The sequence below is a fragment of the Rattus norvegicus genome, chromosome 4, assembly GCF_021556685.1.
Source record: "Rattus norvegicus strain SHRSP/BbbUtx chromosome 4, alternate assembly SHRSP_T2T, whole genome shotgun sequence".
Taxonomy (NCBI): Eukaryota; Metazoa; Chordata; class Mammalia; order Rodentia; family Muridae; genus Rattus; species Rattus norvegicus.
The window spans coordinates 58,409,640-58,431,061 of NC_141537.1; the positions used below are offsets into that span (position 1 = coordinate 58,409,640).

Here is a 21,422-nt window from a genome sequence, read left to right on the forward strand (position 1 = left end):
GAGCACAAGGCACTCCTAACCGCTGAGCCATCTCTCCCTTACAATGTCTTATTTTTAAGTATATGAATAGATGCTGCCCCATATGTTCTAAACCCAAGGGTAGTCTTCAACAAGACTGAAGCTGAGGAAGAGAAAGAAAAAAGGACCCCAAGGAAATAGAAATAATGTCAAGAACAGAAAGACCTAAAAACAAAGGAAGCCAAGCTCACATTCACATCCACAGGGACTCGGGGAACGGCAAACTCCAAGGGAGACAATGCTGCTGGAAATGAAAACAGTTTTTAAATGGCTGCCAAAAGAAAATACTCAGTAAAATTGAAGAAGAGGGAAGTGGCACTCTCAGAAAACAGAGTTGTAAAAATCCAATAGAATTGCAGACTGCAGCTAAGGAGAACCCCCAGAAAGCAAGCTAACAAGACATATGGAAAAGATAACAGAGACGAAGGGAGAATCAATTGAAAAGGTTCATACCGGACTAATGGGCATCCCAGAAAGAGACAACAGGGAAAATTGAGAGAAAATGATCAAATAAATAATAGAGGAAAATTCTCCACCCTGAAGCTTGAGGGCCTTTAAAGAGCCTGCTGAGTTGATCCAGCAAATAATGAACATCTATCTGCAGCAGAGTGTGCCAACCTCAAATTCCAGAGACAAAGAAAATAAGCAAAAAAAAAAATGTTCTGGGAAAACATAAAATTCCAATAAACATTAAAATGGCATGAGACGCTTTCATGACTCCAGAAAGCAGATGAAACAGGCCTTTGCAATTTCGAGAAAAAGTCACCTGAGTTCAATAGCCAGAAAAATGATCATTGAACTCCAGGGTAGAACAAAGGCGTTTTTCAGCTACGTAAGGACTCGCTGACTTATTTAAGAAGGTTATTAACAACGTGTTTCATGGTGGGCCTGCAGCGCAGGTCTGTGATTCCAGCTACTCTGGAGGCTGAAGCAAGAAAACAAGTTAAAAACTTGTCTGGGCTGGGCTGGGGATTTAGCTCAGTGGTAGAGCGCTTGCCTAGGAAGCGCAAGGCCCTGGGTTCGGTCCCCAGCTCCGAAAAAAAAGAACCAAAAAAAAAAGTCTGGGGTACATGGTGAGTTCTAGGCCAGCCCAGGAAATTTGGTAAGAGCTCTTGTCAAAGACAAAAGGTAAAAAGAGGACCACTGCCTTAGCTCAGTAGTAGTAGAGGTCTTGCCTACCATGCAGAGGAAAAGACTGAGCCAAGAATAACAGACAGAAGTCCTGAACCAGTGGCTCTCATCTGGAGGGCACCTGAGCAACGTCCCAGGCTTCTTCTGCCTGGTAGCTATAGGACATGTTGGGGTACTGCCACCCAATTTGCAGCCTTAAGACAGAGGAGTAACAACAGGGACTGTTCTGAAGAGAAGGAGGGACCAGAGAAGCTCATGGCAGATCATGGCAAAGGTATCAGAAAGTCAATGGGAAATTCCAAAGTTCTGTAAACACAAACATTAGTCCTAGTGAGAAACATGGGCCACTAGAGAGTTCTTTCTGGTCCTCTGAGGCAAGCTTTAGATCAGTAAGGACTGTCACTGCAAGTGAAGGTGTTTTAGTCTTAAGGATGCCTGGATCTGTCTAGTCAATCAGCACAGCAGGGATAGTCTTAGAGCTACTGCTGGACGCACAAGTAAATTTAAATGTGAATTAGTTAGGGGCCAGAGTGATGGCTCCATAGTTAAGAGTACTGACTGCTCTTCCAGAGGTCCTGAGTTCAACTCCCAGCACCCACATGGCAGCTCACAGCTGCCTGAAACTTCAGTCTGAGAAGACCCAACACTCTTTTCTGGTCTCTGTGAGCAAAATAAAAGTAACCTTAGAATTTTTTTAAAATGTAAATTATTGGTTAAATGCACGGTTCACCAAAGGCTCTAGCTGACAGGCAGCATGACTGCCCATGCAAGATGCTATAGGTCTAGGCCGAATGGTGACTGTAGGGAGGTGGGGCCAGCTTCTCTAAATGGTCTTTGAGAAGTTTAAATAATATGTATTTTTAATTTCATGAATTTATTTGTGTGTTTGTGTGCACACGTGTGCACGTGTGTGTGTGTGTGTGTGTGTGTGTGTGTGTGTGTGTGTGTGCATGTGTCCCTGTCCCAAGAAAATTATGACTAGGTAGAACAGGGTCATAGCAATTGTAGACTTGGACTTAGACTTTCAGGAGAGTATTGGGGAATCACCAGTGAGCTGTTGTTTCCATTGTTTGTTTGAGGCAGGGTCTCCCTACGTAGCCCAGGCTGTTCTGGAACTCACTATGTAGAGTAGGCTGGCCTCAAACACACAGAGATCCTCCTACTTTGCCTCCCAAGTGCTAAGATTAAAGGTATATACCACTGTGCCCAGCTAAACAACGAGTTTTTAAAAAGAAAGGTGGTTAGGATTGCATTTTTATGTTTGGAAAAATACCATGCCCACAGTGAGTCTGGAGGCTCATTATAAAAGGCTCTGGAATGCGGAGGAAAATCCTTTTGGTCTCTGCAGCTGTCAGGCCCGGATAGTAGCATGGTGGGAGGTGGGAAGGAAGCCCACTTAAGCAAATACTTGAAAGCAAATGTGAGCAGAGACAGTTGTTAGATGGGATGGGTGAGGAAAAGGGTGGGTGTTTGACTGAAGAAGTCCGGGAGTCGGTGTTCAGAGCCCTCAGGGAAGGTCAGTGTGTGAGCCGAGGGGGTCAGCTTGCAGAAACCGGCTGGGATGTATGAGAGAATGGGATGGACGGCTGCGCGCTCTGGGGAAAGGGCGGTGCTGAAGCTGTAGACTAGGAAGCCATCTGCCTGTGGGGGCCAGCGGAGGCAAGGGCCCAAAGAGCTCCCCGTGGGCGAAGAATCTGGACCAGGAACAAAAAGTAAATCTGGAGTTTAGCATTTAAAAAGCAAGGTAAGCCAAAAACAGTGGTGCACATCTAAACCCGACCAGGCAGAGAGATAGGGAGATCCTGTCTTGAGGCCAGCCGGAGTTGCCTTGAGTGACCTTGTCTCAAAAAGAAATGATAAAATCGGGCAGTCTAAGACTGCCGTGCGTGGAGCTGGGCATCGTTTCATGACTCACCGCTCAGTTTTATTTCTTCTCCTGTGAAATACCTACTTTGCGTTTGGATTATTTTTCCATTTCTATTATTTATTTCAAACCAAACTTATCAGCTAGCTTAATGATAAAGCCATGGAAGGATTCCCACTAGAGTAAGGAGCAGTTAGATGAAGTAGTAATTAAAGCAGTTAAATAAGAAGAAGAAATGAAGCGCCAAATTACAGAACAGGAAGCAAAATTGTATCTTTAGTGTTAAATGACCTGATTGCATAAGTTGAAAATCCAAGAAAATGACAGGGGAAAAAAATGCAGCTAGTGAGAATTCTATGGGATTGGTGATGTAAAATTAACAAAGAAAATTAATAGCATTCCTCAGACAACAAGAAGTTTATAGTTACAATGGAAGGGAAAAACTAATTGCAATAGCAATGAAGACACAAGGATCATATGAGGAATTTACAACATTCCTGAGGGTCACGATAGAAAGAGCTATGAAATAGAAATGAAAAGTCTCATTCTTTACTTGGAAATTGCTTATCCAAACTATTACAACGATGTTCATTCTTCTTAAATTATGCGTGATATTTAATTAACTGGGTGCCTTTTATTCTTGGAATCTGACAGGTTTATTCTTAAAGGTTTGTGAAAAAAATAATACAAACACTCGCAGATATCCAGGAAATTCAGTCACCTCCAAAGAGATCAGCTTGCTTCTTTGTGAAAACATAATTAAAATAAAGAAGTGCTGGAGAACATTCAGCCAGAGCAGTAGAGAGAATGAGGCGCTCGGAAGGAGAACTAGATTAATATGGGAAGTTAGCGTTCCCTGAAATGGCATCTCTCCGGAGAGGCTGAGACACACTGTTCAGTAAGGCTCCAGCAGCTGGGGGGCGTATTTTGGAGAACGAGTGACTCCAACTTCAATCATTTACACCAAAAAGGAGGAAATATTTAAAAGTTGAAAGTGAAGTCACAAAAGTACTAGAAGAAAACATGGAATGCTTTATAGATACTTAGTATATACGTGTACATAAGTATATGAATATGTGAATACATATATAAAATATATGCTTAGTATATATGTGTACATATATGTATGTAAATATATATGTGAATACATAGTATATATATTCTTTTTGGTCTGTTTTTTGAAGCAGGGTCTTACTCTGTAGTCAGGGCTGGCAACTAGTGGCATACCTCTTACCTTAGCATCTCAAATGCTAGCATCACACATGCGCCACCATGCCTAGCACACCCTCTCTCTCATATATGTGTGTGTGTGTGAAATTAATATAGATATATTATGTATTCATATATATGAATATGTGTGGGTTGTCAGGTAACTCAGCAGGTAAAGGCATTCATTGCCAAGGCCGATGGCCTGAGTCTGTGTTCTGAGACCCACACGGGGGAAGGAAAGCCAGCTCCTGTATTGGTTCTCAATCTCCATAGCCAACTTCATGTGTCTATATATATCCCAGGAGCCACAAATGAAAGAAAAAATATATCTGTCTTTCTGTCTCTTGATGTGATTATCTCCAGTCGCACCATTTGCCTGTGAGGACGTGAGTTCATCCTTCTTTAAGGCTGGAATGAGTTGCTCTGGGTCTCTCTGCCACGTTGTCTTTATCTGCTGTTCTGTCCTGGGTTATCTAGGTTGGTTCCGGAATTTAGCTGTTCCGAATAGGGCTCCAATAAACATTGGTGAAAATGAAGTGAGGTCCCCCCTCTCTCATCCCGTGCACAAATTCATAGGGACCACAACAACCTCAATGTAGGACCTGCTCATCTGGGTCTGGGGAGATGGCTCAGCAGTTAGGAGCTCTGTTGCTCTTGCAGAGGACCGAGGGTCAGTGGCTCACAACCGTCCGCAGCTCTAGTTTCAGAGAGTCTGATGCCTTCTTCTGGTACCGCGTGCACATGACGCACAGCATACACGCAGGCAAAGCACCCATGCACACGAAATAAAAGGAAACAAATCTCTCTCTCTTTTTTTCTTTCTTTTTTTCGGAGCTGGGGAACGAACCCAGGGCCTTGTACTTGCTAGGCAAGCGCTCTACCACTGAGCTAAATCCCCAACCCCACGAATCTCTTTCTTAAAGGCCTGAAACTTGTAGAGGAAAAAAAAATTAAGGAAGATGTTTCAAGATACAGGCACAGGCAAGGATGTCCTTAGCTCTCAGGAAGTAAGGCCATGCTATCCTTTCTAATGTGGGGAAGCAATAGCTTTCTTCTAAGCCATAGGTAGATTAATTGAGGGGCATTTCCTCAGTGTTTCAATGACCTAAATAATATTATGCTAAACACACCAAGGTAGACATCTAAGGAAACTCATTTATCTACATCTATGAGACAAATTCAGCAAAGAGGCACTGAGTCAAAGTGTAAGCCGTGCAAAGTATCCTGATGCACACGGACAACTTGGCCAGAGTCTTTGGAACAGTTTGCTCCTCTCTGCTTCCCGAGTCTCTACCTTGTCCCAAGGGTTACCATCCCTCATCCTCACATTCCTTTTTACTATTATTTGTTTGTTTTCCTGGTTATGCATACGTGTGCTTGGGTGTGCATGCCTGAGTCAGAAGACCTCTGGTACCACGTGGGTCCCACGGACAGAACTCAGGTCGCCAGGGATGGCAGCAAGTACCTTCCCCCACCGAGCCATCTCACTGCCTCTTTTTTTTTTTTTTCCTTCGGGGCTGGGACCGAACCCAGGACCTTGCGCTTCCTAGGCAAGCGCTCTACCACTGAGCCAAATCCCCAACCCCCATCTCACTGCCTCTTAAGTAACGTTTAGTCAGCATACAAACTAGTAAGTTGCACGTGACAGTTTCATCCATGCAAATCGTTATGCTTGTTTCTTACCTACCCCACCCTAATGGCCTACCTTGTCCCTTCTCCCTCTCTACTCATCCTCTTCTCCTCCCTAATAGTCCCTCTTTATGCCTTCACCCCCAAATATTTGCTGCCACTGCTGCCTCTTCCTCTTCTCACTAGACATCTTTCTTCCTCTCATAGTTCTCTTTCTAGGTTTATGGTGTGTGTGTGTGTGTGTGTGTGTGTGTGTGTATGAGAGAATGTGAATGTGTGAGAGTATGTGTGAGTGCAAGAATGTATGTGTGAGTGTGTATGCATGTGAGAATGTGTGAGTGTGAGAGTGTGTGAGAGTGGTGTGTAAGTGTGAATGTGTGTATGTGTGAGAGTGACTGTGAGAGTGTGTGAGTGTTAGAGATATGTGAGTATGTGTGAGTGTGAATGTGAGTGTGTAAGAGTGAATGCAAGAATGTGTGAGTGTGTGAGTATGTGTGTAAGAGTATATGCATGAATGTGTGTGAGTGCAAGTGTTGTGTGTGAGAGTGTGAGCATGTATGATGTGTGTGAATGTGTAAGTGTGAGAGTGTGTGAGCTTGTAAAAGTGTATTGTGAGTGTGTAAATGTTGAGTGTGTGCATATATGAGTGTGAGCATGTGTGAGTGTAAGAGTGTGAATGTGTGAGTGTGTGTGAGAGTATGTGTGAGGTATGAGTATGTGTGTGAGAGTGTGAGTGTGTGAGTGTTAGAGTATGTGTATGTATATGTATGTGTATGTGTGTGAGTGTGAAAATATGTGTGTGAGTGTAAAAGTATGTGTATGAATGTGTGAGTGTGAGTGAATGTGTGAGTATGTGTGTGTGAGTGTGAGTATGTGTATGTGAGAGTGTCAGTATGTATTAGAGTATGTGTGTGAATGTGTAGGTATGTGTGTGAGAGTGTGAGTATGTGTGTGAGAGTGTGAGTGTTAGAGTATGTGTATGTATATGTATGTGTGTGAGAGTGAAAATATGTGTAAGTGTAAGAGTATGTGTATGAATGAGTGAATGTGTATGTGTGTGTGAGTGTGAGTATGTGTGTGTGAGAGTGTCAGTATGTATTAGAGTGTGTGTATGGTTGTATGTGTGAATGTGTAGGTATGTGTGTGAGAGTGTGAGTATGTGTGTGAGAGTGTGTGTATGTGTGTGAGAGTGTGAGTGTGTATTAGAGTATTGTGGGGTGTATGTGTCAGTGTATGAGTGTGAGTGTGTGTGTGAAAATGTGTGTTGAGTGTAAGGGTATGTGTGTGAATGTGGTGAGTGTGAGAGTGTGTATATTTATATTACTATGATAGAAAACAGGCAATATTTGTCTGAATCTGGCTCATTTCAATCTTTTCCATTATTAGTAAGGCTGAAGATTTGTGGGAAATTATTGGGCTAGAGGTGCGGCTCAGTGCGCAGCACTTGCCTGGTATCTGCAAGGCCCTGACCCCTGGCCCCAACCCCACAGCATATTTTATAAGGATATTTATCTTGGTGTCATGCTGGGAATATTTTCCTAGCTAGGATTTGTAATGTGAATAATATTTAAAGTTTCAAGTACCCATAACGAAGGTGGAATACTGTAATAAAGTCTCACATTTCCGACACCCAGTGTCAACTGTTATTGGCAGTTTTGTTTAATCTCTGACCCCCAAAGCCTTCCTCTATTGTTTTGAAGCAAATCCCGGACATATCTCTTCCTGCAAATACCATTTTTCCCCCAAAAACATTTCTGCTGTGTGGTGTCTTTGACACAGGGAAAGAATGTGTACAAATCAAATCAGAAGCGAACAGTCTTCCCGTTATCCTGGCAACACCTCCTCAAAAGCGCCTTCTGTCTCCCACCGACTTCAAATGCCAATTGGATTTTCTGGCTTGCTCCTTTGATCCGTTTTCTTTGACACTGAGACCTTACTGCGGCAATTACTATGGGCTTAAGATATATATGTTCTCATATTTGATGTGACAAGCGTGCCAGGCTCCCATTCAGCCTTTTTTCCTTAGAGTTTTATGAATTCCCTCAGTCATCCTTGTCCGGATAATGGCAGAGTTCTTAAGTAAGACTCCACTCAATGATAAATATATGTATATATCCACTTCTTAAATTAAAAAAAAAAAAAAAGACTCCACTCAAATCTCAGTGGAGATGTTCATTCCCGTGATAGAGTGTGTAGATGAGTGGGGGGGAAGACCAAAGCCTTTACAATATGGACTCCTAACTTAAAACAAGGCCTGGCTCAAATTGTTGCAAAAACTGTGAGCTTCATCACTGCAGATGGGGACTCCTAGAGACACGCCAGAGCAGATACCAGCGTATACCACGACGGCGCCCTTTGCATCTGTGGCCTTTGGCTTCCTCTTATTGCTATCATTGACAGCTTCCGGTAAGGCCTGGAGCTGTGTCCCACCCCACCCACAGACAGCTTTCTGCAGCTCGGACCTGGTTAGAAGGGCTAAATTCGGTTCGCCTACATCCCAGCCATGGAGAGTCTCTGTTGATATGTCCACAAGTTCCAAAACTGCAGCGAGGAGTTTCTCATCGCCGGCCGCCTAAGGAACGGAAATTTGCGCCTCAGCGCCTGCAGCTTCCTGGTTCTCTGGCTTAATCAGCCCTGCTAAGCAAAGGCCTTAAAGACCTACAGTGCTGACCTTGGGGCGTGCACAGTGTTTCCCTGTTCAACCATCCCTTGCAAACTGGAGAGTGACACTCATTCTTGTGGACAGATCAGATCCTCATGCTCTCTGAGAAGGGCTACCGGAGCAGTCACTGCCTGCCTGCCACGGAATCCCGGCTTGTGCATCTGGCCATTCCTTAGGGCCTCGATGACCTTCCCCCAGCAAAAGCTAAAGCCTGAACACTGTTTACCTTCCCTCCATCTTTCTTTCTCTTAAATGCTGAAATAAAGAACTACCACACAGTAAAAAAGCAAGCAAGCAAGCAAACAAACAAACAAAAAAAAACCCACCAAAATATGAACTTTTCCTTTCGGGAAGTGGCACACTGATTGGGATTCTTCCTGGCTTTGTAGTTATTTTTCTACTCACCACACTGTGCTCCCACTACCCAGTGCCCAGAACGTGAGCTGTGTCCCTCGACTGTCCCCTCCTGATATTGTATGTTTTGCTTGATATCCAGAGTGAAATTTTGTATTTTCCCTTTATGATTTCTAGCTGGCTGTTCTTAATAAAATTTTTCAATATTTCCTTTGAAACTACCTACTTTTTCCAATTCGACAATCGGTCTAATTTTCGCTTGATCCTCAAGCTTCGATGGAGACAGTCTGGTTTTCAGCTCTCCCGGTTGAATAATGAAATCGCTTTTTTCCCCCTCTCTTTACTGATCACATCGACTAGAGCTTCCAAATAAAGCAGTGCTCTGTGGTTGCTTCAATCAAGGGCCCCGAGTGTTACGGGACAGCGCTTCTCGTCTGTTTGGCTTATGCTCAGTTGCAAGTCTGCTAGGAACACATTTTCCATATACACTAGGAATCTTTACAATATGCCTAGTTTTCAGCTCAATTCAAATTTTAAAAAAGTATGTATCTCGTGTGCGTCCCTGGATAGATAACCTATTTAATAAGAGACAAGCTTGGCTCCCGATTAGATTTGTTCTTTATCTGACTTTAACTTATGCTCGGATTTCTAGAGATGATCTTTCTCCAGTGTCTTGGGGGCTCTCTCAGATGACTGTCCCGTTTTCCTCTATTTCTGAGATGGACGGTGTCAGTGTGTCTCCTGACACTCACAGACGCCACATTCTGGGAACAAGCTTCCTGTGGTCATGTCTGTTTTTATTTTTATTATTCTCCTGCCGCCTTCTGTTTGTGATGCTTTATTTCTGTCCCCATTAATGTTTGCATATGAATGTTGTCGAAAGCTTAGTGGAGAAGGTGAGGAGAGAGAGCAGATGAAGGACTTGGGGGAGTGAAGGAAAGGGGCTTTGGGGTGTCAATGGAACCAGCATATGACAGCAGGGTGGACCTGAGGAGGACCAGGGGCAGCCTGTGGCGTGAGACTCATGGTGTGAAGGGAAAAGGTAATGCAGTCACATGGACTGGACCCCCAGGAGAAGCAGATGCTGGAGCAGGTTACAGTTGGAGACTTCGGGGCTCACTAGGGTCAAAGTTGTCTTCGGATCAGAGGGAAAATTACAGGCAAGTCACGGTTGGAATTGGAATTGGAGAAGTGGGGCTGCTTGGGCTCATATTGGGGTAGTTTCGTTTTATCACTTTTATTTATTTATTTATTTATTTATTTATTTATTTATTTATTTTTATTTTTCATTTATTTTGTTGGGTTATTTTTGTTTTATTACATTTATTTGTTTATTTTATTTTATTTTTGTTTATTTATTTTTATTCATTTGTTTGTTTATTTATTTTGCTAACTCAGGTTGCCCTTGAACCTGTTATACTCCTGAGGATGACCTTGAACTTCTGATCTCCCGGCCTCTGTTTCCTGAGTCCTGGAATCACAGGCATGTGCCAACATATGCCAGATGAGTGCTCCAACTGAGCTCTATCTGTAGTCCTGAGAGAGGTCTTCTGTTACTTCCTTTGATTTGCTGGCATTTCCCCGTGATGGGGATTGCTCTTCCAGTGCCAAACGCTCTTCCACAGAGCCACACCCTCAACCCTTGCTCAGTCATTGGTTCTGTTTTGGTTTGGGTCTTTGAAACAGGGTCTCATTGTGTGACCCCCAGAACTTACTATGCAGACAAGGTTGGCCTAGAACTTGGGGTGATCCACCTGCCTTGGTCTCCAGTATGCTGGGATTTCAGGTACATGTCGCTATGAGCCCAGGCATAAGACCTTTTTTTTTTTGTTTGTTTGCATCATTTTGCAGACTTGTGTCATATGTTTCCTGATTGAGCTCTGAGTGTAGAGCAGGACTGAAGACAGACGCTGAGGCCAGGTAGGTACAGAGGTTTCAGGAACCGGCAAGGAGCAGTAGGGACATGGATGACTTGCAGGCCTCTCCTGAGGAGGCTATCTTATTCTGTCTTTGTTTGATATTTCTGCCTTGAGGCAAAAGTTTCCATTTTTGCCCTGTCACAAAACAAATAGAGTGCATCCTGGTTTCAGCTAGATCACTTATGTAACGGTGTCCACGCTCTGACACTTCTTGACGGTTAAAAAACGTGGATGGAGTTGGGAAGTTCCGCTGGAACTCCAGCAAGGGCGCTCTACTGTGAGTCAGAGGAGGAGTGGGGTCGCCAATGGATGCGTGAGCCCCTGCTTGCTCTTGGGAAGCTGGGGGAGCACTCGGGGGACACATGGGAGAGCACTTTGGGGCCTTTCCTTTTGCTTACTTCCTCCAAGGTTATCTCCGTGACCTTGTTCCTCTCCACAGCCTGTGCACGAAGTCTCATTTTCCTCCACTACTGCTGACAATCTTTCTGCCTCTGTCCCTTGATTAGAAGGTTCTAGATAAAACATTCTCCCAGGTTTCAGTTCTGTCTGCTTTATGCTCTTCCTCAGTCTCTGCTGCCTCCTGGCCTCCTTGAACTGCTCCTTTGGGGTCCAGTGCACGGGTCACCCCCCCCCAAAACCTCCTCACGGAAAGCACTCTCCTTCTTTTTGCCCTGCTTCTCTCCCCACCCCAAGATATTTCCCATCCTCTCCTTCCTCCTCCTACTTCCCCTTTTCTTCCTTCTACTTCCCTTTCTTTCCTTTCCCATTTCCTATCATCCTCCTCTCCCTCTTCCTCCTCCTTGCTCTAGCTCCCAGCTGCTGTTATTTCCGTCTAACCCTACCTTTTTGATTACCAGGCAACTCTCCTCTCTAGCTCTTCCCATTCTAGTGCTCCCGGAGCCCAAGTCTTCAGACCCTGCAACTTTAATTTAAATGCTCTAAGAGACCACATTCTCCCTCCTATCCCCTGCCCTCCAATCATCTCCAAATACCAATTTTCCAAGTTCTCTGGCCCCCAAGCTAGCTTCTCCTTGTGCTTTCTCTTGGGCCAAAGCCCTGTTCTCCCAGGAAACTCGGGAAGGTGCAGGCCTCCCTTGCTCTACCCAATCCCCGACCCCAGCTGCCTGATCACCTCACCCCCTCCACTGGGCTTTTCTTTCCTTGGGGGCAGGGGCAGCAAGCTCCAGTGATCCTCTCCTCTCCACCCCTGCAGCTCTGAGGTACAGGCAGCATCTCATCTGCATTTTATGGGGATCTGAACTCAAGTCCTTAAGTTTATATTGTTTACAACTCATCCTCTCTTATCTGGTGAGCGAGATCTCCAGGGCGCAGTTGTATGTTATTTTTGAGAGACACATAATTGAACAACATTTGTGGATGCAGTGTGATTTTTCTTTTTTGATGTATGCATACATTGTGTAATGATCAGGACCAGGGCAGTCAGCATATCTGTCACTCCTAACTGTCACCATTTCTTTATTTCAAAAGAGCAGGGACAGGGGGGTTTGGAGTGTTCTCACAGCACTTTCCTATTTCCCTTTCATAGTTACACATCATTACCTAAAAATAATCACAAAGTTCTTCTCTCCCTCATGACAAATAATGCACGCTCATGGTAGAAAATTTGGGAAACAGAGATAAAGACAAAGAAAACCCTAGGAGGCCGCCATGGTCTCGCCAGCCGCAGGCGATAACTGCTGTTAGCAGGGACAGAACCATACGGTCTTTCAGAAACCTAAAGCTTAAGTTCAACTTAGAGCGTCTACTGTTGGACAACCTGATTTCGAAGTTCTTAATAATCACCGTATCCATCTATTTCCACAAGTACCCATGTGTCTTATTCTAAAGGCAGAAAGGATTTGTGTTTTGGATAAAAGCTTTTAAGCCCATCATAGAAAATGAACTTGGAAGATCTGGCCTACCAGAAATCACCAAGCATTTTAGTATTGCCATGACTACCACAGCACGGTACAGGGTGCGAACAGACAGGACAGGGGAACTGTGGGAACTGGATCCTTGACAAGGAGGGGTAGAGCCCGTCTGCTGAGTCAGATGGAACGATGCAGTAAATGGGAGGAACTGGTTATCTATCGAGAGGAAAAAATGAAATTCCTGTCCTACCTCCCACCCTTCACAAAACTCAATTCCAGTTATATCCAATATTTTATTTTAAAGACAGAACTAGACAAGTTTTAGAAGATAACAGATGGTTCTCTAAACCAGACTCACACAGAAAACCGTGTTTAAAACAAAGGCCTGCGTTGGGTGTGGTGGGGAGCATCTTTAACCCCAGCGTTCAGGAGGCAGAGGCAGGGGCAGGTTCAGGCAGATCTCTGTGATTTCGAAGCAGGACCGTATCTATAGCGAGTTCCAGGACAGCTAGAGATGCATAGTGAATCCTTGTCTCAAAACAGAAGAGGTAAACCTCTGTTTCAAATGAATCACAAGAAGAAGGGAAAATACGCCACAAACAGGAAGGAAACGTCAACAATCCATTAAACCAACAAAGGCCAAGTGCAGGTCATAGTCAAAGGCCACCATGTGCAGTTCATAGTCAAAGGCCACCAAGTGCAGTTCACAGCCAAAGGCCTTCTACGAATAAAATCCCCAAAGAACACTGGGCAAAAGATGCGAAAGGCCCTATTCATCTCTCTTCTCATGAGCTTGCATCCAACAACAGACACAGACAGTACCTAGGCCTCAGAAATAAGCAAACCCTGAGCTGGTCGAACAGGCACATGGGAGGCAGAAGCAAGGCTGTCAGGTTGTAGCCGAGGTCAGCCTACAGAGGCTGGCCCTGTCTCAAAAAGGGGGGAAGAAAAATCCAGCACGAAATAATTTAGCAAAACAAAAAGTGAGAAACACAGACATAAAGCCAGGTAAAGTTTGAGAGGCCCTAAAAAGGGAGCAGCTTGTATGTTAAATACTAGGTAGCTGTGGACACTTGTTGAGAAATTGAGAAGTGAGCAAAAACTGAGCCTCCCCCCCCCCAAAAAAAAGATAGTAAGCCAGGGCCAAAAGAAGAGCATTCCCCCACAGTGGAAACAACAGCGAAAGGCCCAGCAAGCCATGAGTCTGATGAACCATAAGCAGGCCACCGTGGGCAGAGCGGAGTGGCCACCAGGCGCTTGCAGGAGCAGAGGAGAGGGGCTTTGACACAGTTAGAAGGATGGCATTATGGAGCTAGGACACACCATGGTGCAGGGCTGAGAGGAAGGGCTTTTTCATCCTCCTCTCTAGAGCATAGTCCCTCCCTGTGCGTGGACACTGCTCCCAGTAGGGCTCTAAGTCCTGGAGTACTGGGATCATACAGTACTTTATCTACCTTTCGTTTGGGTATTCTATGTTCCTTATATATTTATCTAGTTTTTTTGGGGTTGGCTTTACTGAGGTATACTTTATACACAATAAAATCGACTTATCCGGTTTGATATATTTAGTATTTGTGTGCTCAACATGAACCCATAGCACTGGTGATAGTTTTACTCCACCTTCTCCTTGTCGGCCTCCCTGTTGCTGTGATAAAACACAGACCGAGGCCAACACGGAGGAAACAGTTCATCATGAAAGGAAGCCAGGACCAGAGAGAACTCAAGACAGGAACTGAGGCTGCGGCTGTGAATGAGTGAACACGACTTACTGGTCAGCTGCCTTTCTGAAACCTCCCATGACCACTTGCCCAGGGATGGCATCATTCACAGGGTGCTGAGCTCTCTCGTATCCATCAACAATCAAGGCCAAACCCCCAGGACATGGCCACGTGCCAGCCTGGTGCTAGCATTCCCTCAGTTGAGGTTCCGTCCTCTCTTATGACTCCAGTGTGTGTCAGGTTAACGGAAACTAATCATCACAAATGTCTTTGTGTCTTTTTATGAACTAGGCCTTCTCAGGGACTTCTCCACGTTTTCACCTGTTAAATAGCCTCGCACAGTTTGAATCCAGCAGAACACAGTGTTTCTGTGCCTGGCCCACTCCACTTACCATAATGTTCTTAAGAGTTCTCATGGTAATACAGCGATCAGAGCATGGTAGCAATTAGAACTCACTTCCTTAACAATCAAGTCGGGGGGGGGGGGCTGGAGAAATGGCTCAGCAGTTGAGAGCACTGACTGCTGCTCTTCCAGAGGTCCTGAGTTCAGTTCCCAGCAACCACATGGTGGCTCACAACCATCTGCAATGGGATCCAATGCCCTCTTCTGGTGTCTGAAGATAGTGACAGTGTACTCATATAAATAAAATAAATAAATAAATCCTTAAAAAAAATATCAAATCAGCCCCTTGTTATGGTCCGCTTTCTAGAAAGAGTGTTTACTGGGGACACATTGCTGTTCTTGACCCATTTTGCTAATATTGCTGTATGTTTGACTTCTTCTAAGTTTTATTTATTTGCACACATGTTTTATTCACGTGTGTGTGCCTTCATGAGTTTATGTGCACCGATGCGTTACTGCAAGCCAGAAGAGGGTACCGGGCCCCAGAAGTATAGTTACTGGTGGTTGTTTTGGAAACCAAACCCAGGTTCTGGGGGATCAGTAAGTGCTCTCAACTACTGGGGTATGTCTTCACCGCCATATATTTGACATCTATATATTCTGTATATCCAACAATGTTACTTTAATAGTTGTCTTTAAAACAAGTAATGAAGGAAAAGTAATAGCCTTTTAAAATTACCCATGCATCTAACGTCAGAAGTTCCCTCCTCTTCCTGTAGGATCCCAGTGTCTCTCTGGTGTCATTTCTATTCAACGTGAAGAACTCCCTTTATCAATGGTCATAACGGATAGCTGCTAGCGACGAACTCTCTCAGATTTTACACTTATGAATGTTTAATCCTTTGTTTTTGAAAGGTATTTCCAATAGATGCATACTATGGAGCTAACAGGTATTTACGGGCAGAGGTGTTTGCTTTCTTTGAGCAATGGGAAGATGCTTTCTTGCCTCCTCCTCCTCACTGTCCTCTCCTGTAATCTGTAGTGTTAAGGCGTCCCTGGTCTGCCCCCCCCCCCCGGACTTTTAGGGGACAGAGATTTAGTTTAGTTTAGAATGCTGAGTCATCTCTCGAGCCCCATGCCTCCCTCCGCCCCTCCCTCCCTGCCTCCCTCCTCCCTTCTTTCCTTCTTTTCTTTTCTAGACAGGGTTTCTCTGTGTAGCCCTGGCTGTTCTGGAACTCATCCTATAGACCAGGCGGGCCTCGAACTTGGCGATCGGCTTGCCTCTGCCTTCTGAGTGCTGGGATTAAAGACATGCCCCACTATATCTGACCCAGCCCCCTTTCCCAAAATAAGCGTATTTATTTATTTGCGTGTGTGTGTGTGTGTGTGTGTGTGTGTGTGTGTGTGTGTGTGTGTGTGCGCGCGCGCACTCGGGCAGGGGCGGGTGGTGTCCTAGAGGTTGAACTCTGCTTGTCAGGCGTAGTGGAGAAAAACCTTATCCCATGAGGCATCTTCCTGGCCCCACCGGGTCTCGTCTACAGTCTCCATCTTTTCTGTGGAAATTCCTGTGAGCACTCAAGCATATGTATTCCTCTCGTAAACCCAGAAACTTTTTAAGAGCTGATAAAATGTCTGTCTTCACTAGTTCTAACATCTCTCTTACTTTGAGGGCTTGTTTCCCTTTTACAATTGTGACTTGATCATTCTTAGCCATTGGCCACATTCTCCCATTTCCTCGCATCTCTAAAGTATTGTCATGATCTTCTGGACATTGTGAGTGGTGTACTATAGCAAATATATTTTATACTTTCTTCCTTTAAAATATATCAAAGTTTGCTCTGAGAGCCACTGATCCCACAGGCTGAGTATCTCCTCTTTCCTATGACCCCACAGTATGCATGACATTACCCTAAGCATAAAGCTGTTGCTCCAAAGGCCAGGCCTTTCTAGGGTGGCTCCTGAATGCTTGCTCCAAGTATTTCCTGGGGTCTCACTACCCTGCCAGGTTGGAAACTTACCTCAGCCCCTGTATAACCTTGGCAACCCTGTTCAGTTCTCAGATCACAGCAGCAGGGCTTAGCCAGGAGTGGTAGTACACACCTTTAACCCCAGTACTTGGGAATCAGTGGTAGGCAGGTCTCTGTGAGCTCAAGGCCAGCTTGGTCTATAGAGTGAGTTCCAGAACATCCAGAGGCTACACAGGGAATCCCTGTATCTAAATAAATAAATAAATAAATAAATAAATGTAAGGTGGAAAGTGAGAGAAGGCACTTAACACCAGCCTCTGGCATGTGCACATGGACACACACACAGAGAACACGGATTATGTGAGAAAGGGGAGGGAAGAGGCTTGAGGGATCATACTCAATGTATAATACATAGTGGTGTGAAAGCATCCTTATGTAACATGGTATCATGTTACATAAAAATATACAAAAAAATACTTAATTTTAAAAACACCACATATTGGAGTAGTGCCCCCATCAATAACTTTATTTTAACCTAATCATTTGTCTTAAAGGCCTTATCTCCAAAGGTTGTCACATCCTGAGATCTTGGGAGATCTAGAATTTACATGAGAATGGGGATGAGGAGAATTCATCCCTACAAGCTATCTGGACCCTCCAGTTCTCACCAAGCCCTTGGCTCTGCACCCTGATCTCAGGCACCTGGAAAGCACCTTAAGTCTAAGGCAAAACTGCCTTCTTCTCCTTGTGTGGTTCCCTTCTCACGGTCCTGCATCATCTGTTACCCCCAACAGGAGAAAGTCAGGAAGACAAGTCCTGCACTGTTAGCTAGTGGCGGGCAGTGCGAGCCCAGCTCCAGCTTTCAGGGGCTTTGCTTTGGCTCAGTCAAGATTTTTCCTGATGCCAAACAGACCCTCCGCACCACATCTGTGCGTTCAAGTTTCTTCCCCTGGTGCTACAGTTATGATACCATGGTGCCTTGACGTTCAGCAAATGGCTGGTACACTCTGGTCTTGTTTGCATTCAGTGTCCCTCCCAGGCAGCTCTGGCCTTCCCATTCTCTAGTCTTTGGATGGGAACTGGGTGTAAAACGCTTTTCCCTTAGGTTTTCTTGCTGCTATTTCCTTTCTTGGCTTTATCATCCTTAAAAGAAAGTCAAGTTTGCTGGGAGCTAGTTTGAGTGAAGTAGGAATGGAGACATAGGTAGGGTCAGAAGAGAGAAGACAGATCTAAAGAAGAGGTGGTGATCAGAGTAAGAAGGGAGAAGGGGGGCAAGGAGTGGTCACAGACATTAGATTATCTTCAGTGTTCTATACAAACCTGTTGTGTTGGTCCTCAAGTCTAAATAAAACCTCTGTAGAGTCAGAATCATGACTTCCTATCTGGGGACCCAGGATGTGCTTGCTGGTCTAGATCCTGGCTTACTCACAGAGAAAAGACCTGAAGTGGATGGATGTCCTAGACTTGGATAGGAGGAAGTCAAAATGGAATTTCTGGGTCCTGACATTCTTGTCCAGCACCTGCCTGCTACTGTGATAGGAACCACAGCCCAGGAAGCTATGGTGGTCATCAGAGGACTGTCCACCAGCTTAGGATGAAGTCGCTGTATGTGGAGAGTGTGGTGGTTAATGCTGCCACTTCTTAGGCTCTAGAATCACTTAAGAGGAAAGCAACTGGAGATGCATGCAAGGTGGTTTCTAGATTGGGTTAACTGATGGGAAGATCAACCCTAATTATGGTGACCTTACTCCATGGACCGGGGTGCTAGACGGGATAAAAAGGAGAAAGTGAACTAATGTTAGCCTTCTTCTCCCCCTGCCTTTTGACTGCAGACTCAGTGTGTCCAATCACCTCATGCTTTTGCTGCCCTTCCTTACCCACCATCATGGACTGCACCCCTAAACCATGAGCCAAAACAACCTTCCCTTCCTTCCTTGGGTTGCATGGCAATTTTTTACACTTACAGATTGTGTGCATGTGCATACACTTGAGCATCCTGTGCCCGGAGAGATCAGGGGACAACTCTCAGACGTCAGTTCTCTCCTTCCATCATGCAGATTTTAGGGAGGATTTGGAGGCGAGTGCCTGTATCTGATGAGACACATTGATGACCCATAAGCTGCTTTGGGGGTGTGTTTTGTCCCAGCCATCAGAATATTAACTAATACAGGGAGCATAGCCATGGCAGAGAACTCCTCTGGAGAGTGCTCCTTCCTAATAGAGCTGTAAAACCTACTCAAGCCCTCTGCTCCCACCTCTGGGTCTCCCGCTCTGTTTGCATCTGTTAAAACCAGCTTTGGGCTGCTTGTCCGATGCCAGACATCAGGGATGTCTGAGGACCACCTAGTAGCACAATCCTCAGGACCACTAATGGTACAATATGGTCACCATCTGTTTGTTCAGGCTTGGTGTCCTTCTCACCTCCAAGCTCCGAGGGTGCCTCAGAGGCCTCATCTGTACTTGCAGTGAGGAAACACCTGACTTTCTGGAAAGGTCTTTTTCTTGATGTCAGATCCATGGGGCTCAAGACAGTGGGGGCTGATAGGCCCTTCTCCTACTTCACATTACAATTTCCTGAAGAGTTTAAGTAGGGGGAATGGGAAATGGGGAGGGGGGTTGGGTTTTCATTATCATCAGAAAGAAAGGAACTCTAATAGAATGGAATTCTATAAATGGCACTGTCTCAATTCATCACCATTCAGTATACACCGGCGTTATTTTTATCTAAATTATTTTCAGAACAAGGATAAGATTCATATGTTAAATTAAACAACTGTTACTCTATTTAGTTTCATTTTTATGGCTAATGAAACCGTGAAGACAATGAGAACTTGTAATAGGTCTGGAAAATATTATTACTGAGCTGATAAAAAAAAGAATATAAATACCGGCCTATAAATTAGCAAGGAATGCTCAAGTAAGAAATATTTCTATTTTAACGTGAACTAAGGAAAGTAAATACTCAGCAGAGAAAATTACAAGGGACAACTTGTTGCCAGGCAAGCGACAAATCAAGAAAAATGAAGCTACGAAATGAAGTGACGAAAGATGAGTCACCCACCAGGTGACGGAATCACAATATGAAATTACACAGTGTCTTGTCCGATTTTTGTTGCTGTAACAGAAAGTCTGAAAATAGATCGTTTATAAGATCCATTGACTTTGGCTCGCAGCTCTACAAGGTCAAAAGCAAGATGTGACCATCATCTTTTCCATTTCTGGTGAGGGCTACATGCTTCTCAAGGCAGGGGAGAGAGTGCAAGTGGATGCGCTTGTGGAACGCAGGGATGGGGCCCAGAGGCAGGCCTGCTTTATAATCTGACTCTCTAGAGCACACCCAGCCTGGAGAGAAAGCCTGGATCTCGGTCAACCCCAACACATCTACCAAACTTCAACAAAACTTTAGGTGGGAACAGAACCAGATCCCTGTCATGGAACAAAGGAATAATGTTTGCAGCAGAACCCTCTCCCAGAACTCTCCAGGAAGGGAGGGTCATTTGCATTTAATTGCAATTACAACAGGAAAATGTGGCCCTTAAAGAGAGAGCTTTTCAGCCAATCATTGCTTGTAGAACCCATTCACTCTTACAAGGGCCAAGAAGGATGTGAGTCTCTCTCCATTGGCAGCAGTGAGGCTCATAAAACAAACTGAGACAGGGGTCTCCCTTGTTCCCAGACCAGCACCACTCATGTGGTTAAGACACGGAGGCCTGAGTCACCATGCTTCAGTATCTCTGCTCTCCGTCCTGCCTGATGTCTACTGGCCTGTCTGTGTTGACAGTGACTTTCTTTGGCTGTTCTCTCTTGGCCATATTTCTGGTACTCCTTGGTCTCCCTCTGCCTGACCCCCTTCCTTCAGCCTTTTACTTCTCAGGAGGTAAAAACCAGAAAGCACCCATCTGTGAGCTTGGAGTTTCGTCCTTGGTGGTGAAGGATGGGCAGTTCAGGATAAATCCCCCTACAGACGGTCAAGCACCCTTTCTGCCCACCTGAATCTTAGAATAGTCTTGGACCCTCAACCCAGAGATCCTGCTGTCTGACTCAGTGGAGTGAACTCACTGAGCTGGACCACTTCACGGACAGAGAGGTTTATCGGAGGCCACATTGCAGAGGCTATCTCTGGAGGAGGGGTTGGGGAGAAGCAAAATGGCAGAAAAGAAAGCAGATTGCATATGACGGTCAGCGGGGTGATGATCCTTGGAGCTGATACAGACTGTTCAGATTGACCAGGAACTACATGCCCTCAGGAGGTAGCTGACCTTTGGGGGACAGAATTAAGGGAGCGTCAAGGACATCAAGCAGGACCAAGGACAGAGGCACCGAGGCCCTGTGACCCAGGCCTGCTTAGCCCTCCCCTAAAAAGATGTGTTAGAGATCTGCTTTTCTGGTAAACATAAGCCCACCATCAGGCTTCTGTTAGCCTGGCCAAAGTCCTTCTGTTTAGGATGTTGTCACCAGCCCCATCATTTTGAGGGTCTTCTTTGGACCTAGTACAGACCACCCTTCTTATTTCTTCTTTGCTTCCTGCCTTCCTTGTTCAATCCACCTTCCCTCTCATCCCTAGTCAACACTAATTATGAGTGCTGGGTGTATAGCTGCTAATAAGACAGGCGAGACTTCTATCCTCAGGGAGCTGGTCCTGCGGGACAGACAAACATTAAGTCCACCAACAAAGGAATCACAGCCATGCATAATATATCTGCAAGTGGGGATGTGAGCGCGGGGAGGAAGCACAGG

The 21,422-nt window shown here is 45.1% G+C and overlaps 1 long non-coding RNA gene and 1 pseudogene across 1 annotated transcript in view; both read left to right on the forward strand.

Annotated features, from left to right (window-relative positions):
* Nucleotides 1-21,422, forward strand: part of LOC120102250 (uncharacterized) — a 38,046-nt gene that overhangs the window by 11,784 nt on the left and 4,840 nt on the right. The gene's annotated exons all lie outside the window — the stretch shown is intronic.
* LOC147994778 (metalloproteinase inhibitor 1 pseudogene) lies at nucleotides 8,060-8,862 on the forward strand (annotated as a pseudogene).